The following is a 26,273-nucleotide window of genomic DNA, read 5'->3' as shown; positions in this document are numbered from 1 at the left end:
AATTTACATACCGACAAGAACCGGGATTGTAGGCGAATGGTGGCACGGAGAAGACAACGAAAGGTAGGAGAAGAATAGCCTTTCTTAAGGCTATTCCGACGTGGTACTTAGAAAAAATGTTGTCTGAATGATAGGATCCCTTTAAAGACTAAGGCTACATTCAGACAACAGTTTTTTTTAACAATTGTCACATGGCAGGATTAAATTCAATGTGAGTCAATGAAGCTATTGACATGACCGTTATTTTGATGGTCGGTTGTAATGTGCGGTCAAAATACAGGACATGTCCATTTTTTGTCCGTTTTTATGGATCCCTCCACGCACCTTTTGCATCTCAGTCATCTGAATGTAACCTTATGATCCACGTAAACAAATGCAGCTAAAAACGCTGCAGCAAAAAAATGCACTGAAGATAGTTTCTGATTTTTCCTGTTGTGCTTTTGCTGTATTTTCCATATTTAACGTCTATATTTTGTCCCCATACATGGTTTGGGCCTATCCTGTTCCCAGCTCCACTGGACACCATGATGGGGGGTTTATCTTACATTTAATCTTAGAGATTTGCAACTTTATTTGTGCAAACAATTTTACACGACTTAAATTCTACAATTACATAAAACGTCGCATTTATACAACTCTCTATTTTTGAACATTGGTCGGGGAAGTGAAGAGTCTATATAACTATCTGTACGCCAGATTTATCAAATGTGGCTTTTTGAAATGTCACAAAAAAATTCTCACAACAACAATCTAGTAAAGCGAAGAAGAATCTTAGATATCTCGGTGTTAGATTTATAGATGGGCCAAATTTATCACAAGTTGTGCGAGATTTGTTACAAGGCATGCCAACACAAAACTGACTTCAGAAATATTCCACTTAATAAATTCTACTCCGTGAATGCGAAATATTCTTTCCTAAAAGCAACACTTAGGGTCCATTCACATGGAGGAAAATGGTGAGGATTTTAGTGTGGAATTTCAGCGCTGAAAAAAGCGCCTCCCATTGACTTCAATGGGTTCCTTTTTCTGCTAGCAGAAAATATCATTTTTTAGTACAACTACAGCCAGACGTAGAAATTACCAGCTTGGCACCTAACACGTTAAATGTAGAATACTGCAGTGTAGAATACATTTTCAATGTGAGTTGCTGTGTTAAGTGTCAAGATAACATTTGTCACATCTGTAGAATTTAGTATAAACACAGACGTACAATACACATATTGAAATCATGTAGCAAAACATGCTAAAATATAGCTATAAATATTAAATAGAATATTTAACACGCTTGTATAACTCTAACACAGTACCAATATATTCAAAGAAATTGTTGGTAAATGCTCTGAAGAAAGTGATATATGAAAGGGAAAGGTAAAGAAGTATTATATACATTATCATCACAATACATTAAGACTACATGTTTTATTCAATACCTTCTGTTACATCATAGATCTTTGGTGCAAGAATTCCTAAAGTATTTGCTATTGTAGCTATAAAATGAAGACTCCAAATATACAAAAAGAATCAAATTCTAAAAAATATTCACAAACAGAGAGATAAAATCATGAGAACTATAATGGAAATAGCAGCAACCCCAGGACAGGCACAATATAATAACATATCACATATGACCCTATTGATATTATATTAAAATGGAGCATAAACCCCCATCTAACAATCAATAAATATAGGGCGTAATAAATACATACCGCATGTTACTGTTCATTTATAGAGATGAGCGAACAGTAAAATGTTCGAGGTTCGATATTCGTTTCGAGTAGCCCCTCAATATTCGACTACTCGAATCGAATATCGAACCCTATTATAGTCTATGGGGGGAAAATGCTCGTTTCAGGGGTAGGCAATGTTTGATCAAATTATACTTACCAAGTCCACAAGTGAGGGTCGGGCTGGATGCTCTGAGAAGTCTTCTCCGTGCAGCGTCCCCGTGGCGTCTTCCGGCTCTTCATTCACTCTGCCAGGCATTGGGCCTGGGAAGAGCCAACTGCGCATGTCCGCACTACAAGTGGACATGCGCAGTCAGCTCTGCCCAGGCCCGATGCCTGGCAGAGTGAATGAAAAGCCGGAAGATGCCGCGGGGAAGCTGCATGGAGAAGACTTCTAAAGGTAGGAGAAGAACCAGCGTTGATTGGCCGACTGTATAGCATTCGGCCAATCAATGCTGGTTCTGCATCAAACTTTTACATTCGAACAGCGAGTGGTACTTGATCAAGTATGAGTATTTCGAATACCGTAGTATTCAATCGAATACCTACTCGATCGAGTACTACTCGCTCATCTCTATTCATTTACACTCATTCAGTTGTATTTACATTGTCTTACCAACATCTGCAAGCCCACATGGACACATAATCCACCATTACCTGTAATTCACAACACAACCAAAAGGTGGCACCACATAGCTATATATAGGATAGACATCTCATGGCAGAGTATTACAAAACTGCATAATTCCCCTTAGTATCACCGTTTAGTATAATGTCCCTTTACAGCAAAAAAGTGGCAGCGCATTGCGGTTCTCGGCACAGCGCTTTACGCAGAAAGTTCGCAGAGTTTTCTTCTGTAGACTTTCTGCTTCAACTATACCTATAGGGAAACTGTCGGTGTTTCTGTAGGTATAATTGACGAGCTGCGATTTCCGAAGCGGCAATGATTCACTAGAATCCCATCCATTTTGCTGTGACTGTAAAATGCCGAGTTTTTTTTCAGGCAAACTGCGGCCACGTGGGGGCCCTGGCCTTTAAATATATATATTATACTACTCCTGAACAATCCCCCTACTAATACAAGAGGAATGCCTATCATTGCCAGTGAACTAGGTTCCCAGGTCCACATAGCAGCAACATTAATTTCCCTAAATGATATATCAGAAATCAATTCCACTTGCATACTGAGCCGCCATAAAACAACTCACTGCGTACGGCACCTATGTAATCTCACCTAGTTATTCTCTAATTAGAATGTAATCGTCTACAGATGTTTCCATTTTCTAGAGTAAACAGATTATTTTCCAATTATAAAGCAGTTATACATAGAACCCAGCCAGTGCCGGGAAAATGGAGAACTCGGCATCTTTTCCATAGCAGTAGTGAAAATCGTGAATGTCTGGTTCCCACACATTTCATATTACTAAATATAGGTGTAACAAAATGCATCGAATATCCTAGAATTGTTGATGTCCATAGTTTTCATGATTTTTACCAAAAAAGTAATTCTATATACCGTATATACTCGAGTATAAGCCGACCCGAATATAAGCCGAGGTCCCTAATTTTACCACAAAAAAAATGGAAAAACTTATTGACTCGAGTATAAGCCGGGGGGGGGGGGGGGGGAGGGGGAATGCAGCAGCTACTGGAAAATTTCAAAAATTAAAATGGCCGCAATTTTTGGGTGCAGTAGTTGCTGGGTCCCGGGGAAGGGGAGGGGGTGTTTTGGTTGTCTGTCTGCCCCTTCCCTGAGCTTGAGGACTGGGATTTTTTTCCCCCACGTGGAATTCAGCCTGGCTGAATATAGGGTATCTGCAGTGCTCCTATTAACCCCTTCCTGACGGAACAGGAGCACTGCAGATAAACTATATTCAGTAGACACAGGGATACCTAATGTGTTTGTGTTTCACAGTCATTTTTCACTTTTATATGTATTCTGTTTTATATGTTTTGTTTTTTTTTGGTTTTTTTTTTGATTGACTCGAGTATAAGCCGAGGGGGACTTTTTCAGCACAAAAGCTGTGCTGAAAAACTTGGCTTATACTCGAGTATATACAGTATATTTACTGCTTATTATATCAGTGTTCCTTGTACATAAACACACAGCCATTTGGGCCTTAAAGGGGTTTAATCACTGAATATTTAAGGATTAAGTGTCTGATCTCTAGTAGTCCCATAGAAGAGAATAGAGTGGTAACCATGCATGCTCACACCATTGCACTCACATGGAGCACTAGGGGGAACCTAGGAGCCTCGATTTTAGGCTAAGGCCCCACGGGACGATACACAGCGCTAAAGCGGCAGATACTGTAAAACACCACAATTTTTCCCGGCCTTAGTGTCTCAGTGAATAGGGAAAACTCCTTTAGACCAGGGCCCCATAGGCTGGAAATGCCTAGAGTGCTATGGATTCTGTTAGTTTTTTTTTACCGCTCATGGAATTTTTCCGCTAACGGAAAAAAAAGTTTCCTTCAGTGGATTCCACCTGCAAAAACCAGTACAGTCAATGGGATGCAGGGTTCACACAGGGTTTTTTGGTCAGGATTTTGAGGCCGTATCTGCCTCAAAATCCTGACCAAAAAGACGGCTCCCATTGATTTCAATGGGTCAGTTCTTTTTTCCGGGAGCCGTTTGTTCCGGCTTCTGGAAAAAAGAAGCGACATGGTCATTCTTTCAGGCGGATTCACGTCGTGACATCCACCTGAAGACAATCCCTCTCAACTAGGCCCAATTACATTAGGGTAAGTTCACACATATTTTTTTGGATCGGAACCTGAAGCGGAGGCCACCTCGGGATCCAGTCCAAAATATGGGTAGCTGCTACTGGATGTTGGTGCACTGCACCGGCATTCAGCCGCGTGCTCCGCTCTGGATTAGGCCCAATGAATGGGCCTAGTCCGGAGGAGGGACTTTATTCAGGCCGGATTGTGAGGCGACTCGGTCTGAAGAATGAACATCTTCTTTCTTTTTTCTGTGAGCAGGAAGAAACCGCTCCCGGAAAAAGCTCCTGAGCGGCTCCCATTGATTTCAATAGGAGCCATCTTTTTGGTCAGGGTTTTGAGGCGATTACACCCTCAAAACCCTTACCAAAAAAACTACGTGTGAACTTACTCTAAGATTGATGGGAATCCGACACCCAGAACCCACACCAATCATCGGTTCCAGGCAGCTTCCAGTGTAGAAATCCATCCAGGGGACAGAGCTGGAAACAAAAGGAGTATTGCAGCTCCGCATCCATTCACTTTCTAAGCCTGAAGAGACGCAGGTTTTCTGTCTTGCACTGGTAATCTTTAGAAAATGTGTGACTTCTTTATTTTGGAAAGTGGCACTACAATTACCCCCGGACTAGATACACTCACCGGCCACTTTATTAGGTACACCTGTCCAACTGCTCGTTAACACTTAATTTCTAATCAGCCAATCACATGGCGGCAACTCAGTGCATTTAGGCATGTAGACATGGTCAAGACAATCTCCTGCAGTTCAAACCGAGCATCAGTATGGGGAAGAAAGGTGATTTGAGAGCCTTTGAACGTGGCATGGTTGTTGGTGCCAGAAGGGCTGGTCTGAGTATTTCAGAAACTGCTGATCTACTGGGATTTTCACGCACAACCATCTCTAGGGTTTACAGAGAATGGTCCGAAAAAGAAAAAACATCCAGTGAGCGGCAGTTCTGTGGGCGGAAATGCGTTGTTGATGCCAGAGGTCAGAGGAGAATGGCCAGACTGGTTCGAGCTGATAGAAAGGCAACAGTGACTCAAATAGCCACCCGTTACAACCAAGGTAGCCAGAAGAGCATCTCTGAACGCACAGTACGTCCAACTTTGAGGCAGATGGGCTACAGCAGCAGAAGACCACACCGGGTGCCACTCCTTTCAGCTAAGAACAGGAAACTGAGGCTACAATTTGCACAAGCTCATTGAAATTGGAAAATTGAAGATTGGAAAAACGTTGCCTGGTCTGATGAGTCTCGATTTCTGCTGCGACATTCGGATGGTAGGGTCAGAATTTGGTGTCAACAACATGAAAGCATGGATCCATCCTGCCTTGTATCAACGGTTCAGGCTGGTGGTGGTAGTGTCATGGTGTGGGGAATATTTTCTTGGCACTCTTTGGGCCCCTTGGTACCAATTGAGCATCGTTGCAACGCCAAAGCCTACCTGAGTATTGTTGCTGACCATGTCCATCCCTTTATGACCACAATGTACCCAACATCTGATGGCTACTTTCAGCAGGATATTGCGCCATGTCATAAAGCTGGAATCATCTCAGACTGGTTTCTTGAACATGACAATGAGTTCACTGTACTCCAATGGCCTCCACAGTCACCAGATCTCAATCCAATAGAGCATCTTTGGGATGTGGTGGAACGGGAGATTCACATCATGAATGTGCAGCCGACAAATCTGCGGCAACTGTGTGATGCCATCATGTCAATATGGACCAAAATCTCTGAGGAATGCTTCCAGCACCTTGTTGAATCTATGCCACGAAGAATTGAGGCAGTTCTGACGGCAAAAGGGGGTCCAACCCGTTACTAGCATGGTGTACCTAATAAAGTGGCCGGTGAGTGTATGTGTAGGCATATGTGACACCATTGTGACATTTTAATACTACTAATAAAATCATATGCTAGCTCAGACACACAGGGATTTTTCTCTCTCATTGCTGTACCTACCATTTTGATCTTCTGTCATCCTTTCTTGTTTGAAATAGTAAATCCAGTGTATAGTTTTCAATTTTGCACCTTAATCCATCGTACAATGGCCTACAACTGTATGTAAGGATACTAATAAGAACAGCAATCTATGCTATATGATATAATAAAATATAATATAATAAATAAAAAACCTAAAGGGAAATGAAACAATGTAATATATTGCGTGATCAGCATATATAACATATATAATGTAATCTGTATTTCCATTCCTATGTACATGGAACATAGGTACATGTACGAAGGAGCGCTATCGGAGATCCTTCCTCCCAACTACAGTCAGGCTACATAATCTACATCAGACCAAGTGAGACCACTCCACACAGAGAACTAGATGATCCTGAAGTCTTCCTTCTTTCTTTTCTTCCTTAGCTGCTATGGACTCCTAGTATTTTTTTCTCAGCATATGTGTGTCAACGTCTGTAATATATTACTGTGTATTATCCTGTATCTGTATTACTATGCTGCTGTAACATACTGAAATTTCCCCACTGTGGGACTATTAAAGGATTATCTTATCTCTTATCTTATGATATAGAGACATTGGGGGGGGGGGAATTTATTAAGACTGGCGTTCTATACACCAGTCTTAAAGTCTTTGACTGGTACTAACTGCGCCTGAGTTATCAAGAAGCTGCCATGTCCTTATCATTCATGCCAATATCTCAAACCAATATTCTGGAGTGAGTTGTAGTCAATTCAGCAGGCTGAGGTGTCCCCACCCAGGACCACCTTGGTGTCCACTCCACTCTGCTGACTTTTGTAAAAAGTGGTGAGCAGGGAACAGAAAGAAGGAAGCAGTGTATCTTTGGCACCAGAGCGATTCCCATCTACGCCAGTTTTCTAGAATAGAAGGAATAGTAAATTCTCTCCAGTGTACAGAAATTAAGGTAGTAAATACTTAACCCCTTCCCGACATTATGTACTATTACTAGAGATGAGCGAACACTAAAATGTTCGAGGTTCGAAATTCGATTCGAACAGCCGCTCACTGTTCGAGTGTTCGAATGGGTTTTGAACCCCATTATAGTCTATGGGGAACATAAACTCGTTAAGGGGGAAACCCAAATTCGTGTCTGGAGGGTCACCAAGTCCACTATGACACCCCAGGAAATGATACCAACACCCTGGAATGACACTGGGACAGCAGGGGAAGCATGTCTGGGGGCATAAAAGTCACTTTATTTCATGGAAATCCCTGTCAGTTTGCGATTTTCGCAAGCTAACTTTTCCCCATAGAAATGCATTGGCCAGTGCTGATTGGCCAGAGTACGGAACTCGACCAATCAGCGCTGGCTCTGCTGGAGGAGGCGGAGTCTAAGATAGCTCCACACCAGTCTCCATTCAGGTCCGACCTTAGACTCCGCCTCCTCCGGCAGAGCCAGCGCTGATTGGCCGAAGGCTGGCCAATGCATTCCTATGCGAATGCAGACTTAGCAGTGCTGAGTCAGTTTTGCTCAACTACACATCTGATGCACACTCGGCACTGCTACATCAGATGTAGCAATCTGATGTAGCAGAGCCGAGGGTGCACTAGAACCCCTGTGCAAACTCAGTTCACGCTAATAGAATGCATTGGCCAGCGCTGATTGGCCAATGCATTCTATTAGCCCGATGAAGTAGAGCTGAATGTGTGTGCTAAGCACACACATTCAGCACTGCTTCATCAAGCCAATACAATGCATTAGCCAGTGCTGATTGGCCAGAGTACGGAATTCGGCCAATCAGCGCTGGCCAATGCATTCTATTAGCCCGATGAAGTAGAGCTGAATGTGTGTGCTAAGCACACACATTCAGCACTGCTTCATCAAGCCAATACAATGCATTAGCCAGTGCTGATTGGCCAGAGTACGGAATTCGGCCAATCAGCGCTGGCTCTGCTGGAGGAGGCGGAGTCTAAGATCGCTCCACACCAGTCTCCATTCAGGTCCGACCTTAGACTCCGCCTCCTCCGGCAGAGCCAGCGCTGATTGGCCGAAGGCTGGCCAATGCATTCCTATGCGAATGCAGACTTAGCAGTGCTGAGTCAGTTTTGCTCAACTACACATCTGATGCACACTCGGCACTGCTACATCAGATGTAGCAATCTGATGTAGCAGAGCCGAGGGTGCACTAGAACCCCTGTGCAAACTCAGTTCACGCTAATAGAATGCATTGGCCAGCGCTGATTGGCCAATGCATTCTATTAGCCCGATGAAGTAGAGCTGAATGTGTGTGCTAAGCACACACATTCAGCACTGCTTCATCAAGCCAATACAATGCATTAGCCAGTGCTGATTGGCCAGAGTACGGAATTCGGCCAATCAGCGCTGGCTCTGCCGGAGGAGGCGGAGTCTAAGGTCGGACCTGAATGGAGACTGGTGTGGAGCGATCTTAGACTCCGCCTCCTCCAGCAGAGCCAGCGCTGATTGGTCGAGTTCCGTACTCTGGCCAATCAGCGCTGGCCAATGCATTCTATTAGCCCGATGAAGTAGAGCTGAATGTGTGTGCTTAGCACACACATTCAGCTCTACTTCATCAGGCTAATAGAATACATTGGCCAATCAGCGCTGGCCAATGCATTCTATTAGCTTGATGAAGCAGAGTGTGCACAAGGGTTCAAGCGCACCCTCGGCTCTGATGTAGCAGAGCTGAGGGTGCACAAGGGTTCAAGTGCACCCTCGGCTCTCCTACATCAGAGCCGAGGGTGCGCTTGAACCCTTGTGCAGCCTCGGCTCTGCTACATCAGAGCCGAGGGTGCGCTTGAACCCTTGTGCACACTCTGCTTCATCAAGCTAATAGAATACATTGGCCAGCACTGATTGGCCAGAGTACGGAATTCGGCCAATCAGCGCTGGCCAATGCATCCCTATGGGAAAAAGTTTATCTCACAAAAATCACAATTACACACCCGATAGAGCCCCAAAAAGTTATTTTTAATAACATTCCCCCCTAAATAAAGGTTATCCCTAGCTATCCCTGCCTGTACAGCTATCCCTGTCTCATAGTCACAAAGTTCACATTCTCATATGACCCGGATTTGAAATCCACTATTCGTCTAAAATGGAGGTCACCTGATTTCGGCAGCCAATGACTTTTTCCAATTTTTTTCAATGCCCCCAGTGTCGTAGTTCCTGTCCCACCTCCCCTGCGCTGTTATTGGTGCAAAAAAGGCGCCAGGGAAGGTGGGAGGGGAATCGAATTTTGGCGCACTTTACCACGTGGTGTTCGATTCGATTCGAACATGGCGAACACCCTGATATCCGATCGAACATGTGTTCGATAGAACACTGTTCGCTCATCTCTAACTATTACGGCTGATCCCAGGAGTCTACTGTTTTATACCCAGCACTAATACCTAGGATTGGTGCCTGCACTGATCATGGGCATTAACCCCTCCAGTGCCTCAGTCAAAGCTGTCTGAGGTGCCATTTTTCCGGGGGCACGTGGGTGCCGCCATTTTCCCTGTGATTGCAGGTACCCGGCGTCACCTTGCTTCGACCGTCAGGAACATTATGAAGGCACTCTGGCCTGTCACTCCATTTGTTCTATTGCAGGCTACGATATGTAGCCTGCAATAGAAGCCCCGGTATTTTGCAATCCATTAGAATTGTAATGCATTGCATTAGTGATCAGACCCCCTGGGGGTCTTACAAATGAAAAAATAAAGTTTAAACAAAAGTAAAAAAAATATTTTAAAAAATTTAAAATATTAAAAGTTCAACTCACCCCCCTTTCCCTAGAACACATATAAAAGTACTGAAATACTGTAAAACACATACATGTTAGGTATCCCTGTGTCCAAAATCGCCCGCTCTACAAATCTATAAAAAAAAAATTCCCGTACGGTAAACGCCGTAGCAGGAGAAAAAGTCAAAAGTGCCAAACCGCCTCTGATAAAAATTTGAATAAAAAGTGATCAAAGCCATGGCAATTCCCAAACATGGTATAACAAATAAAAGTACACCCGGTCCTGCAAAAAAAGACACCCTATACATCCCTGTACACGGCAGTGTACAAATGTTACAGATGTCAGAATATGGCGACTTTTAGAAAAAAATTTTTTTTAACACAGTTTTGGATTTTTGTTAAAGGGTTAAAATGTAATAAAACCATATAAATTATCCCCAGAATCTTACTGAAACATAGAATACAGGTGACATGTCATTTTGGCTGTACAGTGAATGCCGTAAAACCGAAGCCCGTAAGAAAGTCGCACAAATGCACTTTTTCTTCAATCTTCATTCTGAATTTTTTTCCAGCTTCCCAGTACATTCTACACAACACTTAATGGCGGCATCATGAAGAACAATTTGTCCTGCAAACATTAAGACCTCATATGGCTTTGAGAGTGGAAAAATAAAGAAGTTATGGGGTTTGGAAGGTGGGGGAGTCAAAAAAGAAAATCGAAAAATGCTGCAGCGGGAAGGGGTTAAATAATAAGCAATTGTTAAATAAAATATCAAGACACTTTGTAGATAAAGACCTGTCATATTTCTGAGATATTATCTTATTTCTAGGAGTATTCATACATGGCAAAATTTAGAATTGTATAATAGATTTTTATATAGGATATTGTTCCATGCAGATGTCTTTGAACACCGCACGTTTCCAGCACTATGCGTGGCGGTGTGAATTTCCCAAGGTGTCGCCTGCTGTCAATGCAAAATCAGTTTTCTTTGACAGACAGTCTTCACAGAACACCAAAGCTGTAATATATACGGAGTTCCCAAAGATGTGACAGATGAATTTATCAGTCCAAATATTTCCACCAAGGGCATATCATTTTAATGCAAGTTACGTCCAAGAGTCCAATCAACTATCGGTCAGAAATGGCTCGGAGTAGCACTTTTAGGCCACATGCTCTGGTTTAGATGGAGATGTCACGCATAGAACAAAATGAGTTTTGCTATTCTTTTGGAAATTCTATTTCTAGTGCAACTGCAAAGTTTTACTTACTAGAGGCTGTCATTGTAATACACAGATGTCTGATATTAGGAAAGCACAGTCATCAATGGAAAGGGACTGGAATAGCTCAGTAGCTAAGAATTGAAATGCGTGGGTGAGTTACCATTAACCATAGTAACGTTATTTTGGTTACCTAATTTGAGAAGAGCCGTTACTAAAAGAGTAAACTTCTGTCTAAAACCAAGATAAGGTCCATATATATATATATATATATATATATACCTACAAATCCTACTGTGCGTTTTAGTAAGGAGCAAGACTGACTTCTAACCAATTACAATGAAATTCTTAGGTTTCTCAGAATTACTAAGTTTGTAATTAAAGTCGCTAACTTTTCAGGCAACTTAGGCTAGGTTCACGCCTGGGCCCGGTCTCCACGTGGGGAATCTGTTCCCCATTCTGCTTTGAAAATGCAGAGAGAAAATCCTACAAGCAGCGCTTTTCTCTCCGCATTTTCTGCTTTATGACACATCACATTGTCCTGCTGGTAAATGTCATCATCCTGAGGAAAAACAATTCGCATGTAGGGGTGAACATGGTCCGCAAGGATAGATGCTTACTTGTGTTGATCCATGATGAGTGCACCCGGATGGCTGATGACACGCGCCTTCTGCAATTGGTTATTTAACGTTGATGTCAAAAGTAGGCGGTGGTCACATTAATATGACTGGACTGGAATGTTTAATTTATGATCCCAGTCTTCAGAGAACCTATACTGTATATGATGGTGAGGGCCATATAGCACACATTACATATAGTTGTTGACTAAACCTCTGACTGGCTGAGAGAAATGATAAGCCCTACACCTATGATTCTCAATCTGTAGCACACCATGTTTTCTGCAAAAAAAAATGCGACTTTTTATGCCTTGTACGGAAGAAAACTGCCATAAAAGCCATAATAAATCTAATCCACAACACAGACCAACGGTCCATGGAGATCTAAATAGAGAGATATAAAAGAGATATATTCTAAACAGACGTCTGAACTAGCTCTTAAGCATTGCAAAGACTGAAATCTGCAGTGACAATCCCAAAGGGAAATTGACAAATTATAATCTGCAACACGTGTATGAATGTATTCATAATCTCATCCACTTCGCTGGTACTGTAATATACTGCAGACTTTTTGCATGTAATACCATGGTGGAAAAATTGGCAGTTTTTGAAATTGTAGCATGTCCGCTGCTTTTTTTTTAATGCAACGTGTGAATGGGATTAGCCAGAATCTCATCCGCTTTGCATGTACTGTAAAACACTGCGGAAAAATCGCGGTGTTTATGCTATATGGGACCCCGGCCTAAAGGGGTTTTCCAGCTCCTAATTCATGATTCATACAGGAGCTAAATTTCCCCTGCACCACCACTAAACAGTGGACTGGGCTGCTGATCCGTTTGTATTGCTACTACTGTAGCTTCAAGTGTCCGGACGCTTCAGCAGCTGATCTGTGCTGGGTCTGGGCGTCAGACCGCCACAAATCGTATACTGATATCTTGTCCTTGTCCTGTGGATTGCTCATCAGTGTGAAACACAGAATAGTGGCCGGACAACCCCTTTAATGTTCAACTGTTCCAAAATCAGATGCATCAAAAATTTTTAAAGGCTAAGGCCCCACGGTATGACCTGCAGCTATAAAGCGCTGCGGGAAAAACCGCGGCAGGAACACATCACGCTTTAAAGAGGACCTTTCACCACTTGGGGCACATGCGGTTTTACACACTGCTGTGCTGAATTCTATGGGGAAGCCACTGGCATTTCCGTAGATATAATTGACATGCTGCGATTTCCAAAACCGCAACAGTTTTGGAAATCGCGGTGTGTCTCCGCCACTGATTTTACCACAAAGTGGGCATAAGATTCGCAAGAATCCCATCCACTTTGCAGTTACTGTAAAATACCGCAATTTTTCCTACAGCGTTTCCGTCTCGAGCAAATCGCAGTGTTTCCGGCCCGTGGGGCCCCGGTCTAAAGGTTTACAATCCTAATCATTTTGCGCCATCTTGGGGTACTCTGTGTAGATTTTAGTTAGAATTTGCAGCAGGTTTCTGAGGCAAAATATAATAAATGTGTCATACATTTTCATCAGTATATATTCCTAACAATGTCACTGGTGTGATCGCTGTGCCTAGGAGCCAGACTCTGCAGTGAACGGGTTAAGGGCCATGTACTGTAATCCTGAAATGTGTGAGGTAGAGGGAAGGGCTATTACCGCCGGCAGCTAATCTACAAGATGGCCTGCAACAGGTGCATTATATTTAACCACACACAAAACCTCAGGCTTCCTGAAATTCCTGTCCATCTGGCTTCACAAGAACAACATTTTCCTACCAGCAAAGTTATTTGCCTTGAGTACACGGCTCAACTCGCTAGAAACTCCATAGAAGAATTAAAAACAGCAAAGAAAAGAAAAGAACTACTCTTTGAACCCGATCAAAGGCAGCGCTACTGTCCGGAACGTACTGTAACTGTCCTAAATAAGAGACCGGTGTATACAGAGCGCTCTCAGGTCCCTGTCACACAATGAGGGGACACACATAATCTATAAGTTCTTGGAAAGTGACCAAACAGAGTGGAGTTTGTATCAGTGTCCAGGTTGTTGCCCTCAGACTAAGGTCTGGCTGTTGAGTCACTATATAGTCACATAATCGGTGTCTGATGGAACTCTATAAGCTGAATATATATATATATATATATATATATATATATATATATATATATACTATATATATAGATATAGATATAGGAACCATCTTTTATCTTGTATGTGGTTCATGTGTCATCTGTGTTTCCTGAATTTAAAGGGAGTGTATCATTGCCTAGATCATGTTTTATTTGAGCATATCTTGATCTGTCTTTTTTGATCCTCGCAGCCATTTTTGAATTAACCCAGTTTTCTTCATTTGCAAATTACTGTTCAGGGAGCACTGGAAGTGTTATCCCTGTGCCCCGAGTACCCCTGCGAACAGCTGCCTCTGTTTCTCAAGGCCCCCTTCTTGAAAGACGATCCTTCCTCCTACACTTCTTCACTGGTTCCAAAGCAGGTAGTCACATATAATGTATATGCGAGATTTTAATTGCATTGTATGTGACTACCTGCTCTGGAACCAGTGAGGAGGTGTAGGAGGAGGGATTGTCAAGAAGGGGCAGTGAGAAACGGAGGTGGTTGATGACACAGGGGTACTTGGAGCGCAGGGATAACACTCCCTATGCTCCCTGAAGATTAATTTGCATACGAAGAAAACTGGGTTGATTCAAAAACAGCTGCAAGGATCAAGATAAGACAGGTATGCCTAGATACGCTTATTTAAAAAAAACAATCAAGGCAATGATAGACTCCCTTTAAGGGATTATTGCCCCTAGACTGCACAGACTTTAATTGATCCTTTTCACTTATTTGATGCAAAAGGACCCGGGTGTGGGTTCCAAAATGAGTATCACATATATGGTGTTTTATGTTCTCACCATGTTTGTACAACATTAAGGCTAGGTTCACACCTGTGCTCGGTTTCTGTTGGGGACTTCTATTCCCCATTCTGCTTAAAAAACATTTTTTGGATGGAAACCCAGTGGACCCCATTATAGTCTATGGGGTCTGCAGGTTTCCATGAGTAATCACTTTTTAAGTGGACCGTTTTTTGGGTCCCCAAATGGAAACCGGGCGCAGGTGTAAACCTAACATAATATACCGTATAATAGTGCAAGGTGATGTGGGCATAAACCTAGTTGCATAGGATGTCTCAAACCTGACTTAGCATGAAGTAATGGTGGTAGCCTAGTGTTCAACACAGCGCATTGGCATAAAATAGGTTTATTGTCACACTGTTGTATCATGTGTTCAGTATGACTTTCAGCGAATTGTATATTGTGTCATATGATAATTGAAGCAGATCATTGCGCGGTCAGTGTTCTCCTGGTTTCGGGAAGTTGACTCTTACAGGCAGAATGATGGTGCACATATGAGTTGCACCAGGGGAGGAATTGCTTATTGCTCCCCTCTGGTGTCACTCAATGACCAGGATAATGAGGATGGGAATGGTTTCCTATTTACACATTGGATCCAGGTATAAACAACCTTTCATAAATGAATAGTGCATGTGAATATAAGAAACCTTGTGACATATCTTATGTCAGGGTCTGGGGTTGCTAGGTGGGGTGGCATAGACACACAAGTCCAGTTTCTTTAGTCCAAAACAAAGGTAGAGTTTTATTTTCACTCAAAAAGGTAGTGCAGCAACAAAAGGAAACAATACAAAAATAAATCACTGCCCGGCTAGGCTCTAACTAATCATAGAATAGGTTACCTCACCTAGAGTAACAGAAATCCAAAAGCCAGTAGAATCATTCAGGACACAGCTCCAAAAATATGACCTCTCTGTTTGCTCTCCAGCCAAGCTCTGCCCAAAGTCTGCTGCTGGAGCAACTTCTTAAGCCTCCTTGATGAGCAGACTCTCTGGAACATCCTCAAAGTGTGGACTGGAGGGGGGTGGAATGACAGGTCCCACTACCAACCTACCTGCCATTCCTAAAAAATCCAGCCCAGTAACCGGAACTTTGAAATAACCCTCAGCAGACAATAGTTATCTCCTGAGAAACCTTCTTTCTGGAGTTTTCTCATCTCACTCACCTTAGTAGTCTGGGTGAGATGTACACCCCCTCCATGATCTGACCAGCCATTGGCTTACACTTATTAAAGAGTTCCGTTTCCTTCAGCACTTATTAAGCTTTACGTACAACCAAAACTAACTTTTAAAATCAGAAAGAAACAAGAAATCTGACAAAGTCCTTCACTACTGGAAAAAATATATACTAAACCCACAGAATCTAGTTATGTCATTCATATAGCATGGCGACTGGTGTAAAAACAAAACCTCCAGATCAATAGTAGAAATGCTTTCCACCCCCAACCAAAAAATTACTCAAAGTTATTCCAGGGTCAGCAACCTTTTTCTGTCTATGGTGCCGATCTTCAAAAATGAAACAGTCCATGAGCCGTGCGATACTTGTAAGGGTGCGGAAAATGGATTCCGTGTGTGAACATACCACGCGGCTAGCCGGGATTCCGAATCAAAATCCTCTGCCAAAAAAACCATGTGAATTAGCCCTTAGGTTGTCGTCCCCCTATAAGAAAGTCATACAAGATATACCATAACAACAACTGATTAGTTACTTGATTAAACTTAGGCTGAGTTCAGACAGAGTATTTTGGATCGGAATTTGACGCGGAGGCCGCCTCAGGTTCAGCCGTGACTGGAGGCCGGTGCACCGCACAGTCACACAGACTAGTCTTTTTCTTGACTCAATCCAAACAAAGCCTTATTGCAATGAATGAAGGCAAGTTTAGCGGCCATATTATATTTGCACAGGCAGTCGCTGTCCTCCGACTATGGCACTAGCCCGGACATAATACAGAGTAATCACATTCATGGACATACAAATTGTTTTCCAGTAAAAGCCCTTTGCCATACATCACTACGGGCACCGTATACCAAGAACTGTTACTAAACCAGAGAGAACTTTTCCTGTTATTTATTAGACAATTTACAGAATTAGTTTTCTTGCATTTGCCTGCTCTTGGTCATTATTTTAGCACTGAGACAGGAACAATAACAATATTACATTCTATATAGGTAAACCCAGTGAAAATACATACGAGACCATCCCGCAAAGCACCAAATGATTTTATGTAGAGGAGATCAATGAGGTCAGTGGTTGTACAGGTGGTGTCAGCCCTGCAACAGACCCGGGACGGTACAGCCTTTGCACATATCTAGTCCCGGAGATATATGGATTTCATGAGAATGTAATGTTTTAGTATTTTACAGTCTCATCCCAAAAAATACGAATAGCACAGAAGGATTTAACAAATGACAATACTGATCCTGTACTCATCCACACGTGTCTAGGTACTATGTATGAGCACAACAATATCATGAACTATACTGACCTCATCCTGTCCCTATAACTTGCCTTGTCATCCTTGGTTGCAAGACAGATCATTGACCTAGACCAGGGGTAAGCAACCTTTGGCAACTCTAGCTGTTGCAAAACTATAACTCCCAGCATGCATACTTGCTCTGCTGTTCTTTGAACTCCCATGGAAGTGAATGGAGCATGCTGGGAGTTGTAGTTTCACAGCAGCTGGAGAGCCGAAGGTTGCTGACCCCTGACCTAGACTATGTAATATGGCACCATACAACAGAACATTACATGTCCACAGATGTGCAATACAGAGCCACTGTACCTCCATTATACATTTCAGTTTTCATAGTGCTTGCAATCTGCATAGACACCACCAGATGGTGCTTTTGTCATTTTCAAAAGTATTAAAAGTACAGGGTTTTTTTCTTTAAAAAAAAAAAAAAGAATCAAAACTACGTCTGAGACTGTTCAAAGTGTTAAGCGACACATAGCAATTGTTAAGACCAAACTGCCGAAGCATTTTAATGCATCAGCACAATAGCAAAAAAAAGCACACGTGGGAAACATATCATTTTATTTATGGCATAGTGACTGAGATTTTTACTGCAGTGAAAAATACATTCAGAAGTTCAATAAATTCTGCATTTTGTTCATTGACGACCAAATCCCTCCATGTGAAAAAAGCAAGTTAAAAAAAAACAAAACAGCAATTTTTGAATGTTGTAATGGCACATATTAATATAGCAGATCCTTAGATACTAATGACTTTAATTACTAGTGTATTACATACCTATATTGACATGTCACCTCCTCTACAAGATGTGTTTGATGATGTGTAAGCTAAAGTTAGAGAAAGCTAAAGCATTAATGCATTCCTCTCTATGGATCACACAGTAACAGCTTGTATATAGACTTTGCAAACATGGTACATTTTATATTTCGTGTTATATTTCATGGTATAGTTATTTCATTACAACTTTTTGGGGTTCGCTGCCCCTGAATCATCATTATATTCTGGGGTTATTCTATGAATTTACAAGGGTTTCTACTCATCTTCCAAAAACGTAGAGATAGGAAAGATTTCATAGGAAGTCAATTAACCTGATGGTGAGCCCCACTGGGGACAGGGTCATATTTTGTACTGTGCTGCAGGATATGGACCATATATACTCGAGTATAAGCCGAGTTTTTCAGCACAGTGAAAAAACAAGCTTTAAAAAAATATAATAAAAAAATAAAATAAATAAAAGTTGTAAATCCCTCCTTTCCCTCAAATACATATAAAAGTAGAAAATGACTGTGACACACATACACATTAGGTATCCCTATGTCTGAAAGTGCCCGGTTTACTGAATATAGGGTATCTGCAGTGCTGCTGTTCCGTCGGGAAGGGGTTAATAGGAGCACTGCAGATACCCTATATTCAGCCAGACTGAATTCCAAGTGGGGGAAGAAAACCCAGTCCTCAAGCTCAGGACATCGCCATACAATTAGAGAACGAAGAATGGACCTTCCCGTATCAAAACATTTCTGCAATGAGGATCATAATATCAACGATCACATGAAAATTTTGGTTTAAGAGGGAATTTCAAATCAAAGAAAGAGCGACAGATTTATGAGTGTAAATTTATGACCCTGCTTCAAACACTGGAGAAGGGGCTAAATCTGTCACATGGTTTTATGTCATCTTACAGAAATCACTGACCTGAGACCCTGAGAAGTGATAAAAACCTGGAATGTTTACATTGATTGTACCAGTTACTAATGACCCTCTCTCCCCTTCCTCCTGGAATTCTATCCCTATATGCTCTTTTGTACATAAATATGCATTCTTCAAAAACAGTTTTAAATTTACTTGAGAAAGGAGCCGAGAGATCCGAAACGTTGTAACCTGTCATCATTATTAGTTAGCCATTAAAAAGGTATCAACTACTGAAGACTATCAAGTTTTTTGTTTTTTTATATTTCCTACCCACTGGCTAACATGGTACGAGAACAAACATTTTCCTGATCTCATAGAGCAACTTTCAATATATCTATACAGATATGATCCTGCTGGGTTAAGGGGAATTTTAGGCTAAGGCCTCGTTCACATCTGCGTTGTTAATCCATTCAGGGAGTCCGCATGGGGACCCCTCTGAACAGAATACCAAACGCATTGGCAAGCAGTGAAAGCACACTGACCCCATAGACTATAATGGGGTCCGTGTGCTTGCTGCGAGATCTCTGCAGGGAACGTGGACAGGAAAGCAGTTCACAATCTACTTTCCTGTCTGCATGACTCATGTGGACACCGCGCGGAAAACACACAGACTCCATTATAGTCTATGGGGTCCGTGTGCTTTCACTGCTCACCAATGCGTTCGGTAGTCCGTTCGGGGGGTTCTCCATGTGGATGTGTACTGGGCCTTATAGTGCCAGTAGCTAGATCTTTATTCACATTTCTACTACATATGAGCCTCATGCATACCGCCATATTATTGATTCATATTGTGGGTATTGGTACAGTAACTCTATTTGTGTATCCACTTATATTCTGAACAATTGTATTGCATGCTGTACTCTGAAGGTTGTTCACTCATAGAAGCATTGCTTTAGGGAGAAACATGGTGTCTCATGGATGCACTAAACAGTGGCATATTGAGTGCCTATGGCTTATTAATATGCCCCATATGTCATACTACATTATCTTTGCAATAGCCCTAAATTTACACTTGTGTATACTATGGTGACATCCCTGCAGTTCAGCTCACTGTCTGCTTCTGGCCAGTCTCCATCTTGACTTTTAGAATTCATTCTGCTTTATCTTTCTGTATGGTTTGCTATTACTCCCATAATAGCATATCATCACATATTGTCATAAGGGAATATACACCCAGGAGTTCAACCTGTGGTGTCCCCCAACTGTGTGACAGATGCCTATCCAATCATCTGCAGTAACCGTGATAGGAGTCTATGATCCCCTGCGGAAAACCTGAGTGGAACAGACCATGCAGGTTTACTATCTAATAAAATAGGACGGGGACCCCTACAGCGAACCAAAAAACAGTAATTCTCATGAAGTTGCCATGAAATAACATAACCCAAGACAAGACATGGACCTCATGAATTTTTTTCATACAGAAAAGAATAACTACCGTCTATACTTGAGTATAAGCCGACCCAAGTATAAGCCGACCCCCTAATTTTACCACGAAAAACTGGGAAAACTTATTGACTCAAGTATAATTCGAGGGGGGGAAATGCAGCAGCTACTGGAGAATTTCAAAAATTAAAATGTTTTTTTGGGTGCAGTAGATGCTGGGGAAGGGGAGGGGGTGTTTTGGTTGTCTGTCTGTCCCTTCCCTGAGCTTGAGGACTGTTTTTTTCCCCTACATGGAATTCAGCCTGGATGAATATAGGGGATCTGCAGTGCTCCTATTAACCCCTTCACGACAGAACAAGAGCACTGCAGATCCCCTATATTCAGTAGACCGGGCACTGTCAGACACAGGGATACCTAATGTGTTTGTGTGTCACAGTCATTTTCTACTTTTATATGTATTCTAGGGAAAGGAGGGATTTAGAACTTTTAATTATTTTTTGTTTTTATTATATTTTTTAAAGCTTCTCTTTTTTTTTCACTAATTTATGGGAGTGTCTATACATTACTATTGCGGCTGATCATAGACCCCCCCCCCAAAAAAAAAATAAAAAAATAAAATAAATAAAAAAATTTTGGTTTCTTTGCTTGACTCGAGTATAAGCCGAGGGGGGCTTTTTCAGCACAAAAACCGTGCTTAAAAATTCGGCTTATACTCAAGTGTATACGGTAAATAAGTTAACACTGGATTTACTGCATATATAATATATATAGTACATAATGAAAGATCACAAATTACGCGCTTCTTACAAATATCATGAGCAAAATAGAGACAAACAGGAAAAAGCCAAAAAAACTGTGCTGAGCAAATTCTTGACATGTCCTACTTATTTGCTACCTTTTACCAGCCCAGTAACATCTCTTACCATCAAATAAACCTTGAAAATGTGTCTTGAAAGTCTGTCTGCTTCTCATCTCCACTGTAGCTTATATGAATCACGTCGGGCAGGATTACTTGTGATATACGTGGCTGGTTTGTTTCCTTTATGCTATCACAAGGCGAAGAGAAAACCAAGTCTCATTTATACTATTTTATTTATGCATCCCCGGAGCTGCCAACTAAGAGACGATGCAAAATCTCCGGCTAAGTTAGATGTATTATGTGCTGAAAACTAAGGAACGCTTTGCAAAACGTAACCGCACCAGCTATGTGTCTTACTACAATACGCCCGTGCTACTAGAAGCTCCTGGGCGCCAATGCAAAGTCTCTACCACTTAGAATATTGTTATATTTTATGTAGCAGAGGGGCTTTAGGGATCTCCTCATGGTCCAGGGCCTGGTGGCGACTGCAGTCATATCCTACAGGCTATGTTTTATTCTATTAGAGAATAGCCGTCCTCTTTCAGCCTCTTCCAGTCTCCTGGATGACATTGCACATCCCTGGGGACTGCTGAGACCTGTAGTTGGATTTTAGCAGTTACATTCGGTGCAATATTGGCATGTCGTATATGACTACTGAGGCTCAATCACAGACCTTACTGGTGAATCCGGGATGCATAATGTTAGATAAGAAACCAAAAGAGAACATCAAGGGAACCCTGGACGTACAGCCAGGGTATAATAGTGGCTTGTGGTTGGAAACCCCAAAAGTTTCAGGTTCAGGTTAAGCCCAAATCTTTTGGAAAATATGGATTGAATCCAGCTTGATTTGAATCATATTGCTCATCCTATGTCTAGTCTACAGCTATGTAGTCACTTACACAGTAAGCGGCAATGCCTTGCATGTTATGACACCTTTTGATGCATTAATGGGTTTGTCTCATCTCAAGGATCCTATCTATACTGGTAGCATATGTAAATTGAAGACTTTCCCTAAGTGTATTGCTTTTGCAATGCTTATTTGTTTTCCTGCTCTGTTACATTATTCCTCCAATTGTTTACACAACATTGCTATAACCAGGACCTGTGAGACAGGACAAGTGATGTCACTTACTCACTGTTCTGCCAGCAGGACAATCCATTCAGCTAATTGCAGTTTGCTGATAAAGCTAAGTCTGTTATCTCTCTACAAACACACAGATAACACGGAGTCCATTCTCTACAAGCATGTGCATATTATCATATCTGCATAAGTATTGTGTCCTGTTCAGCAAGTTGGGAGGGGGGGGGGGGAGAAATACTGGAAGTGAGAAGAAGAGACAACAGGCAAACTTCTGAAACACTGAGATGGGGAAACCTCTTTAACATTTTCATCAATTTGAGAAACTCTTTTGTATAAACAAATGATCTGTGAACCTTGGGTGCCAATGAGACCATTGTCATTTCTCTGACTGTCCTTCTCTAGACCATTTTTAGTAAGTATTGTACTACCTGCATATCAGAATGTTTGTTTTTCTTGATTCCAACACAATAATTGTTCACTTGGCACTTAATATATTCCACCCACTCAAGAAAACATATATATCCCACTGGTGTAGAGACAGATAAGCCTAGCCATGGTTCCCAACCTATGTAAGTAAAACATGGCAACGACTTTGTGTTCCACCATGGATGATTAAGGAGAAGGAGAACAGAGTAGTGCCATTTGGCTTTGGTGGTTCATAGGTCATTTGTGACTTTCTGTGTTGTGAAGGGTTGGCGACCTTACTGTAGTCTGTCAAAGAGTATGTTGGACGAGAGATAAGAGGATAGTTCAAAATGGACGTGTTGTTCATGGAGGTTTGAGGCATACGGCACAATGAGATAGTTGGGTGGAGAGGATGGGTTTGAGGCAGGGGTGTGTAGTAGGGTTGAGCCGATCTTGATTTTTCAGGATCGATTTTAAAATCCAATTTCCGATCATTTTTCATTCGAACCCGATCTTGATCCCAATTCCGATCCCAATGCAAGTCAATGGGATTTTTTCATTAATCGGAGATTGGATTTTAAAAGCAATCCTATTCACTATACAGCATGGAATCTAGCAATTGAATGTTTTAATTGTTAGAATCCACGCTGTGTAGTGAATCACTAAGTAGCCGGAGGATTTTGTTTTAATCCTCTGGCTACTTTGTCCCCCCTGGTGTCCACTTACCTGCAGAGATGGCTGCTCCGGTGTTCTTCTTCGCCTCGCTGCTGCTCCACGCTGCTCTTCTCGCCTCTCTGCCCCCGCCTCCCAGATTAGAAGAGTGTGGGCGGGTTAGGAGAGTGTGGGCGGGTACTGGGAGGGAGACATCACGTCTCCCCGCCCTGTACCCACCCACACTCTCCTAAGCCACAAGCCCCACCTTCCTAGCTCTTTAAACACTAACCTGGGAGGCGGGGCAGCGAGGCGAGAAGAGCAGCGTGGAGCGGCAGCGAGGCGAAGAAGAACACCAGGACCGGAGCAGCCATCTCTGGAGGTAAGTAGCTACTAGAGATGTTACTTTAGTCTTCCATTAGAATGAATGGAGGCAGCCAGCGCGCAGGGTGTTAAAGCTGTGTGCCGGCTGCTTCCATTCATTCCTACGGAACCGCAGCGGAGCCTTCACACTGAGTATACACTATATACTCAGTGTGAAGGCTAAACAAAGCATTGTGGGAAATACTAACGATCTCGATCCCACCTAAAAAGATTGTGTTCGGAATTCCAATCGCGATCGTGAAATTTTCTCGATCGCCGATCGGAATCCGATCTTTTCCGAACACGATCGCTCAACCCTAGTGTGTTGCCCACAGCTTACAAATAGCTGCATCTTGGGATATCTACCGATTTTCTAGTCTCACAAGAAAAAGTCTTATATTTCTCACCTTTAACATGCTTTTCTTTTACATAAGTTTGAAAGTGAAAGGATTCAAACATTTTCCTTTTATACCAAAAGAGAAACTCTGTTTTCCCCGACACTGTAGGTTATTGTGGTTTTGTAAACCTTCAGGTGAATATCTGCTGCCGGTCTTGGATTTACATTAAAAACCTTACAGTAGGTCTGAGTCTAGTGAGATTTCATTACACAATTTATATACTTTATTTTCCTTGCAACATAAACTAAAACCGTTCAGCTAATTTTCATTCTGGGGATTTATCTGAATGGAGGAACTAACATTTCACTGACTTTAACCTTGGTTTGACCGTTGACGCATGAAATCCAAGTTTTACTCTCCGATTTGTATGTTTTTATATCACGTACAATATTAAGCCAGTTTCACACAATACTATTTTAATCCGTTACTGCTTCACTATATTTAAGCTAAAACCAAGACTGGATACAAAACATGGAAGAAGTGCCAACCTTTCTACAAGCGGACATGCGCAGTCGGCTCTGCCCAGGCCCGATGCCTGGCAGAGTGAATTCAGAGCCGGAAGACGCCGCGGGGAAGCTGCATGGAGAAGACTTCTAAAGGTAGGAGAAGAACCAGCGTTGATTGGCTGACTGTATAGCATTCGGCCAATCAATGCTGGTTCTGCATCAAACTTTTACATTCGAATAGCGAGTGGTACTCGATCGAGTACGAGTATTTCGAATACCGTAGTATTCGATCGAGTACTACTAGCTCATCTCTAATCTTAATTCCTGTATTATAGACTTGTCACTATTCTCTTATACTTTGCATCCCCTCTATGACTGTTTTCATCTTTGCTTTCCATCGGGTATTTGAGATGTTTTTCAATAAATACCTTTGAAACTAAAAAATAAACTGATGCATTTCAGTGGTTTTATTTTTTGAGCCAACCCACTGATCCATTTTTATCGCTGGTCACTTGGATGTAGATTTGTCTTGACAACCATTGACTTCAATTGGGGCAGTGCGGCCATCAAAACAGATAGATAGGACATGTCCCTTTCTTTATGAGCTAGCCATGGGTGTCACATAGCCATTTTTAAGTGACATGTGAATAAGCCCTTAGGGTAAGAGCATGCATTCAGGTGTTTGATACAATATATGAAGCTAAAACCAAGTATAGATCATAAAAAGTGAGAAGTGCAAACCTTTCCATCCTCTTTCCTTCAGTCAAGTTCTGGTTGTGGCTTTAAAACGGAATAAAAAACCTACGTGTGTGTTCTTGCTTCAAGGCTAGAGACCTGTATGTAGTTATTAAGGCAGACAGAACCTAGAATAAAATAAACTATGAACATTCTGGTATGGAGAGAATGTAAAATGCAACAAAAAGCACATTAATGGATACAAACATAACAATGCAGAACATTGTCAGGTGCCAAAGTGACATACTAGTAAAGGCTTTATAGTCCTGAATCAGGAGCCGATGTGAGAATACAAACAGAAGATAAAGGGATAAGAAGTAAGGAATGTTATATATAAATGTTATAAATGTTATTTATATAGCGCCAACATTTTCCGCAGCGCTGTACAATTTGTAGGGTTCAAGTACAGACATAAAGATACAAAAAGAAATAGTCACTTCACACAATGGGACTGTTGGCCCTGCTCACAAGAGCTTACAATCTATGAGGTAGAGGGGGTGACACAAGAGGTAGCATGGCTTATACAGGGGTCAAACAATTTTGTAATAGAAGTTATGAAAAATTAAGAAGGAATGAAAAAGAAGAAGAAAAATAAAGTTTTGAGGAATACGTTATCGAGAGTTGTAGAGAAAAGCCTAACTGTGAAGATCAATACCAATAGTGATTTGTAGGTATCTGAATCCAAGCCGCCATGTTGAGTTAAAGAAATACAAACCCAATGCAGCGAGCTTTTCCATCTTCAAGATATCATAGACCCTTTTATACCCACCGTACAATGGAACATGCAGATGTATCCTTGAGGCAGCAGAGGGTGTCACATAAATATTCATGATGCTGGTGGCCAGTTGGTGGTCATTCAGTTCTTACTAGCATAAGCCCAGAATATACTAGGATGCCGTAATTAATATTTATCCTCTGTCCATAGCATAGAAGATAAATAT

Source organism: Leptodactylus fuscus, chromosome 8 (assembly GCF_031893055.1).
Source record: "Leptodactylus fuscus isolate aLepFus1 chromosome 8, aLepFus1.hap2, whole genome shotgun sequence".
NCBI classification, from domain to species: Eukaryota; Metazoa; Chordata; class Amphibia; order Anura; family Leptodactylidae; genus Leptodactylus; species Leptodactylus fuscus.
The sequence above is the reverse complement of the archived record's forward strand: the minus strand, read 5'-3'. Positions refer to the sequence as shown.